The sequence below is a fragment of the Magallana gigas genome, chromosome 1 (assembly GCF_963853765.1).
Source record: "Magallana gigas chromosome 1, xbMagGiga1.1, whole genome shotgun sequence".
Taxonomy (NCBI): Eukaryota; Metazoa; Mollusca; class Bivalvia; order Ostreida; family Ostreidae; genus Magallana; species Magallana gigas.
Genome location: NC_088853.1, coordinates 48,355,905 through 48,364,206, shown reverse-complemented (window position 1 = coordinate 48,364,206; position 8,302 = coordinate 48,355,905). Strand labels below are relative to the sequence as shown.

Genomic DNA, 8,302 nt, shown 5'->3' with positions numbered 1-8,302 from the left:
AAAAGCTCATCCTATGACAGTTCTTAGAGGATGATTACCTTGCTCCAAGCGTTACAGTGCGCAAAGCACCTAGAGTCAGGTTCCCATCTCCTATTAGAAAAGATGCACATGACACACGCGGAAAAGCGAACAAATCTACTGGTGTGAATATGAAGCCAGCCACATATGATGGTTCGATCCCTTGGCAGGACTACCATAGCCACTTCGAGGCCTGTGCAGATTTGAATGGTTGGACAGAGAGAAGTAAGGGCACTTACTTAGCTGTATCGTTGAGAGGAAATGCATTGGGGGTTCTTGGAAACTTTCCCAAAGGAGCGATTCCTGATTATTATGAACTGGTTAAAGTTCTTGAGGAGAGATTTGCTCCTCCAGGCCAGACAGAGCTATACAGGGTGCAAATGAAAGAACGTCGGCAGAGACCAGGTGAATCACTCCCAGAGCTAGCCCAAGCCATTCGTAGAATAGCGAATCTGGCATACCCCATGGCTAATTTAGAAATACGAGAGACCCTGTCCAAAGATCAGTTTGTGGATGCTCTGGTAGATTCTGACATGCGAATCCGGATAAAACAATCGCGTCCCACAAACCTCAATGAAGCTGTTAAGTTAGCTGTTGAGTTGGAAGCATTCAACAGGGCTGAACATAAGAGCCATTTAAGAACTACAGTGACTGAAACAGTCAACGAGGTACAAAGTTCAAACGAGAGTGATCTAGCGATGATGATCAAAGACCTCACTAGCAAGTTTGATAGGCTCCAAAGAGATGTAGACGAAATATGACAAAGAAAACCCTCGTCTTTGGCAGCAAGTGACGACAGAAGGGAGCATACAAAGAGAAAAGTCATAAAGTGCCATTACTGTCACAAGCCTGGACACATGCGCAAAGACTGCTTTGCACTAAAGAATCGGAAGTCGAATGCTGGGAATTTTAAACAGCATGAGGAAAAGCAAAGAAAAGCAAGTGGTTCAGTAGGCGCCAATACGATTGGTGTAGAAGCCGGAATGTTTCTACGGTCCAGACTTCAAGGCATTGAAGTGAACCTACTGGTTGATACGGGTGCTACTCTGACACTTGTTTCCTCAGCAATAGCTCAAAGAATTGCTCATGACCGCATGCCTGCTTTAGAGCTAATGCAGAAGAATGTACTAGATGCAGGTGGGAAAATGTTAAATGTGTCTGGAAAGGGAACGTTTGTTTTGGAGATCGACAACTTTTCATGTAATGTCACAGCCGCTGTAGCTGAAATAACAGTCGATGGTATTATTGGCCTAGACTTCCTAACAGAGTACCGGTGCATGGTCGATGTGCCGAACCAAGAACTTTGTATTGGGAAGTTTAATAAATTTCACATGGAAAAGAAAGGTCATTTTGGTTGCTTTAGGGTTGTGAATATGAACCAAGTTACGATCCCTGCAAATCAAGACGTTATTGTGTCTAGTCAGATTTGTGTACCTAAAGGCGAATGTCTCTACAATTGTGATGGAATTATTGAACCTGTGGAGAGGGATAGAAACGACTTACCAGCAATTGTTGGACGAACATTAGTACAGAGTGCTAACATAGTACCTGTAAGATTGCTGAACCCCTCTGACGAATCATGCTTAGTCAGAAAAGGAACGCTCTTGGCTCAGATAACTCCTGTTGAACATGTTGGTATCGTGCACAAAAGTGCCACACAGTCCTCAGGCCTTGATGATCAGTTGAAGAGTTTGTTAGGTCGTTGCAGTGAGGACTTGTCAGACCAACAGAAAGAAGCTGTGTGGAGTCTTTTAAGAGAATACAATCATTTGTTCGCAAAGGACAACTCTGAGCTTGGTTCTACCAATGTTGTAGAACATGAGATAAATGTTGGTAATGCTAAACCAATAAAAGAGCCTTTGTGTCGACTTCCATATCATTCCGCTGATACCGTAGATGAGCATGTGCAAGAGATGCTCAGGGATGGACAAACTAAAACAGTGCGTAAGAAGGATGGTTCCACACGCTTCTGTGTTGACTATCGGAAGCTTAACAAAGTGACAATACAGGATGCTTACCCGCTTCCCAGGATCGACGAGTCATTAGATAGCTTGTCAGGCAACAAGTGGTTTTGTACTCTCGATCTATTTTCCGGGTATTGGCAAGTCTCAGTTAAGCCAGAAGACCGTCCAAAGACAGCATTTATGACAAGGAAAGGGCTGTTTCAATTTAAGAAAATGCCATTTGGTCTAAGTTGCGCACCGGCAACATTTCAGAGACTGATGGAGAAAGTTATGACAGGTTTGCAGTGGGAAACCTGCTTGATCTACCTAGACGATATTATCATCGTAGGGAAGACATTTGAAGACAGGATCCAGAATTTACGAACCGTGTTTGATTAGACTTCTTAATGCTGGCCTTAAACTGAAAGCTAAGAAGTGTACATTGTTTGCCAAGAAAGTGTTGTACCTGGGCCATGTCATTTCAGAGGAAGGGATCTCAACAGATCCAGAGAAAGTTAAGGTAGTGAAAAATTGGCCTGAGCCATGCAACGTGAGCGAGGTCCGTTCTTTCCTTGGTCTCTGTGGATATTACAGACGGTTTATAGCAGTTTGCTGAAAGAGCCAAACCTCTGACCAAGCTTACAGAGAAAGGAAGTGCCATGGAATGGACAAAGGAATGCAGAGAAGCCTTTCTTGATTTAAAAGAGAGACTATGTAAGGCACCTGTGCTGGCAATGCCAAATTTTAGCCATGAATTTATCCTGGATACGGATGCCAGCAATATGTCGATAGGGGCCGTTTTATCTCAGAGCATTGACGGTGTAGAAAGGCCCGTTGCCTACGCTAGTCGTACTATCTCTAAGCCTGAGCGCCAGTACTGCGTCACCAGAAAAGAGTTGCTCGCAGTTGTCTACTTTACCAAGTATTTTAAACATTTTCTGTATGGAAAACAGTTTACAGTTCGCACAGACCATAGTTCCTTGCGTTGGCTTCAAAACTTCAAGAATCCCGAAGGACAGTTGGCTCGATGGCTGGAGTCGCTAAGCGTTTTTGACATGAAAATTGAACACCGTCCCGGCAAACAACATGCTAATGCTGACGCACTCAGTCGCAAACCATGTAAGCAATGTGGTTTTACTGCGGACCAGGAACGTGAAACTGCACCAGTTGTCTCTCATGTCGAAGTTAAACCTTCCTACATGGCTATGCAAAGTCTCCAAGATAGTGACCAACGCTTAAAGATGGTCAAGCAATGGGCCGAGAGTGGAAAGAAACCCGATTATGCTACAATCAGCAGCGAAGGACGATCTTAAGTCACTTAGGTCTCAGTTCGAAATTCTGACCATTGACAACGGCATTTTGTATCGGAAGTGGGCTGATGACAAAGGTACAAAGATGCAAGCCATTGTGCCATACAGTGAGCGACGCACGGTCCTGGCTCAATACCATGACAATAGATATCAGGACATCTTGTGTCTAAGACAATATCAAAAATCCGTCAGGGCTATTATTGGCCAGGGATCCAGTCTGATGTTCGGGCATACATCGCTGGATGCGACAAATGTAGCCGAAGAAAAGGGTGTCAGAAAAACAAACGAGCGCCCATGCAGATAACACAGACAGGAGTGCCAATGGAGCGCATTGCCACTGACATACTTGGAGAACTACCAATGACAGAGAAAGGGAATAGATATATCTTGGTAATTTCTGACTATTATTCCAAGTGGACAGAAAGCTTTCCAATGAAGAACATGGAAGCTGAAACCGTTGCAAAAATTATTGTGGAACAATTCATTGTGAGGCTTGGGGTTCCCTATGTAATTCACTCTGACCAAGGCTCGCAGTTTGAGAGTCGCTTATTTACCGAGGTCTGCAAGCTTTTAGGGATAAAGAAGACAAGGACAACGCCGTATCACCCCAAGTCTGACGGCATGGTCGAGCGCTTTAATAAAACATTAGCAACAATGCTTAGCGCCTATGTAGATGAACACCATAAAGACTGGGATGTTCACTTGCCGTACGTTATGATGGCATACAGGTCTGCAGAGCATGAGACTACGGGGTTTACTCCAAACTCTCTGATGCTTGGAAGAGAGGTTGCGACACCTCTCGATATTATGTACGAGATGCCACCAGATGTTAATGAAGTTCCACAGCATAAATGGGCATGGGAGCTAAAAGCTCGTATGGAAGAAGCGCATAGTGCAGTGCGTTATCACACGGGGCAAGAAATGCGCAGACAAAACGGTACCATGATGCAAAGGTGCACTGGCAACGCTTTGCTAAGAACGACAAAGTGTATGTTTTCTTCCCACAGAGGAAGGTAGGCCACAGTCCCAAGTTTACTAGTTACTGGAGAGGGCCATACACTATTGTAGGCAAGAAGTCTGACCTGCTCTATGAGGTAGACTGTGGATATCGGGGCAAATTACAGGTCATTCATGCAGACAGACTGAAGCTACACAAGTCCCAAGTGTTGGCAGACGAAGAAGTAGATGCAGATCTAAAGGCTGATGATGATGAGTTACCAAGATCCGATGGGGACGAATCGGATAGGGAAAGCAATCTCGAGGGTGTTTGCTCAGAGAATAAGCGAACACGGAGACCACCAGTCTGGTTGCAAGACTATGTTAGATATTAGCCAGTTGTCTTAGGCAAAGACATATTTTATGCGAGGGCGCATAAACTTGGGGAGGGGGTGATGTAGCGAGGCACGCATTTTTGTTGTAGAGTTACCTCCCTTAGTTATATAGATTTACATCATTAAATGCTTGTTAATTATCTCTAATCATTAGTATATTATTTGATCTTCTTTACAATAATAATCATTGTATATAAATACTTAGATTTAGAGATAACAGAGGTTTCTGTATAATACAGGCAGTATTATTTATTCAAAATATGGCATGGATGAAACTAAACACCCAGTTATTGTTTAGAGCAGTTTATTTATATAAGGCTCTTCCGTGTGTGTGAGAGACACTGATTACGTGGTTATAACCTGGGTACGTCTCTCTGAAACTCTTGTCTTTGAGTACTCTCTGCGAGTCAAAGTGTTGAACACTTTGGTAGGGGTTACGTTCTCGACGGAGATAGTGGTGTTGGCATCCTCTATCGATAGCTACAGCTCGGCAGAGAACTTGGAAAGCTAAACACACAGTGGTTTCAGATAAGAGAAGTGTTGGCATCTTCTCTAGGGTATCGGGCTCTTCGAGGTGTTGGTATCCTCGGTTGAGCATCTTGGCTACAAGGGGTGTTGGTATCCTCTATAGGGAACTGGGCTATAGACCCAGTAGTAGTGCAGATACCCTTGTTACTGAGAAGTAACCTGGTAAAGGCTCACCAGGTAGCACATAGACCTTGTGCTTGGGCACTACGTTAGAGACTTTGGTTTGGGCCACGGGTCTAAGACACCTATTTGAGACAGTGCTCGGTTTCATCCATAGCCTGGTCCAGGAAGACCAAGATCTTGTAAATACGTTGTGTCAATCTGTTTTGTTCTCCGAGGTCTGATTCTTATCCCGTAGTAACGTCAGACAGATAGTCTACCCCCTACACGTTACAATATGTGTCGATAGAAATATTGAAAAATTGTACAATTATGTTTTTCGTAACAAAAAGATATCGTAATGCACAAACTATCTGAAAAATTTTGTTGGAACTGAAAATAAGGAAGCTAAAGTGATGATACTCTAAAAAAAATACTTTAAAAAAAGTTCATTTTCTTCTTAAAAACCTTCCGCCACAAAATATAGTCCCAAACCTCTGTAAGTATGTAATTTTTTCATTTCTTTTTCATTTAAGATAGTTTAATTGGCATTATGAAATTTGAATTTATGGGTAGAATCAATATATGATGCATAATTTCTAGAATAGAGGGGACCCAAAATGGCTACCCAAAAACAGAGGAACGAACATCTTTAATTTAAACTTAAATGTCCAATTTATTACCTGACACATTTTCAAAATGTTTTAGTAAAATGAAAATATAAAATTAGTTGTGTCTAAATTTTACATTCGACAAGTAACTCCTTGACTTCTATTTACTGTGAAATGGATAAATTAATTATTGCGTGATCTAAATTTTAATGGCATTATTAATCCAAGGTGATAATTGGGACACAACCTAAAAGTTTAAATCCTAACCGATGCGAAGGTGAATCTTCTATCATATAATCACAAGTATACACAAGTTGTCTAGACCTGTGTATAGCACTCTCTAACAAATTACAGTGCATGAAGAAATGGTCAAGAAATGGTCAACGACACGAACAATAAAAATGTCAATCTACTATTCCCTTTCTCAGGGCGCAATATTGTTACAAAATAGTAAATTAGGATTATAATTAAGGGTACATATAAAGTGCAAAATCGGAAAAAAACAAACGAATCCGAACGAATCTAATCCAAACGAAACAAAACTATTAGTCGATACAAAATGGAACCAACGAAACAGAATTAAACAAAACCAAACATAACTAAAAATCAATATGATGACTATGTTTAAGATAGCCGTATTAAATTCTTAAACCGCTTACCCGGTATTTGCAAAAGTTATATACTGATGTAAGTAACTGATGTACACTCTAGCATTTCTAATAATATATAGAGATCGGATATACGAAATAAACAACAGTATTTCACTATCATAAAGTACATGTACCAGTATAATTATTTTGTACACTATGCATTGAATGGTACGGTGTTCATATATGTTGCAATCTATTCTTTCTCCTTTAACATATCTATGCTAATAAATTAAGGCATTCCGCAAATAAACTACAAAATGCCTGCACCAGAGTACTTGCTTAGACTTTTAGTATTTCAACACATGTGTGATGATGTCCGTAAAATATAATTGAATTTTTAACTAATGAGTTATTATTGTGAAATTAATCAAACACCTACCTTCATTTTCTGATATATGCAGCTGACTCGCAAACAGGTCTTTTAATTCCTCGTCACCTGTAATATATTAATAAAATCTACTTAATCTGGAGATATATATAAATACCATTTTTATGCAATAACTAAACACAATTAATTCATGGAAATACCTTTGTGTTTATTGTTAATTATTTGTCAAAATGAAACATCATTTAAAATGTTGAATGTGTATTTTCACAAATACGCAGCATACCCTTTAGGTGGACAATGTTTAATTTGATAAAACCATACGTTTTAAGAGTATATTTCATGTTTTTAAACCTTTTTTATCAACTACTATCTTGTTTTATCAGATCCCATGCTTTTTTCCTAAAAAAAGGTTATGATAAAAAAGTCGAAATATTTGCCATATTTCTTCATTTGAAATATATTTTTTGTCTGAAAAAGCGCCTCGGTTTTTTACGATGGGTTGCGAGGGCTTCCGATCAAACATGGCTGCTTTGAGTTACGGCAAGAGATGCGGAAGTAGGATCAAGCTTATATAGACTAGCTTATTAAGTTTCATCATGTTTTCTTGATATTTTTACTTTTAATCATTAAAATTCTTTTGTTGTCGCACTCAATTCATGAAATATGACGACGAAAACATGTTGAATTGAGGAAAACATTTCAAAGACTTGACAATTAAACAATAATACATCAAAACTAATTACTAAATAATTAAATTAAAACAAAATATTTGCAGTTTCAAGTCAAGAGACAACTCATTCTACGAGATGCACGCATTTCAAGACAGTAGGTTTTACAAGTTAGATAATATGACGCCATGGTTGATTTTGGCGTCACAACAATAACGATTTATTGTGAAATTAGCTAATCTAGTGTAACGATAAAGAGTTAACCTCATGTTCATAATAATGTTATGCATAATATGTAAACTTTTTCGCAAGAGGTTGCTTGTTAAATTATAGAATATTACCTAAATCACATTAAAAATAATCTATTGATAAATTGGATAATTATCAAGTTTTTGTTCAAATTTGAGGGGAGGGGATGGTTATTTTGGTCTTGAGGTAATAATTTCTGTTTCACTGAATGGATGTTGAACCTCGTCTGAGTAAATATCTTGTAATTTATAACATATTATCTTGAATTTCAATAACATAACATTAACATTTGTTCTAAATATGTATTATAATAATATTGGGCCCTATATGTATTATGTAGCGGGAATTTTGAAGATTTTTTGTGGTTCGGTGTGTAGTGAATAAACGAGGCCAGTATGCATGGTATCATGGTATGCGGTCAGTAATAATATCAGGCATCACTTGTATTATTTCTTTTATCACTTCTAACAAAAAAGTTATGTAAAATAGTGTCAAGTTATGTGTACATTTGTTTGTATTATTACAATCCACAGGTGCTTGTGGACTGGACTGTGCACCCCCCCCCCT

General features: G+C 39.4%; 1 long non-coding RNA gene across 1 annotated transcript in view; it reads right to left on the bottom strand.

Annotated features, from left to right (window-relative positions):
• Positions 1-6,874: 6,874 nt before the first annotated feature.
• LOC136274153 (uncharacterized) overlaps positions 6,875-8,302 on the bottom strand; it is a 31,529-nt gene continuing 30,101 nt past the window's right edge. The window contains exon 3 of the long non-coding RNA XR_010712462.1: positions 6,875-6,926. This is a non-coding gene — a long non-coding RNA (uncharacterized lncRNA). The remainder of the gene's footprint in view (positions 6,927-8,302) is intronic.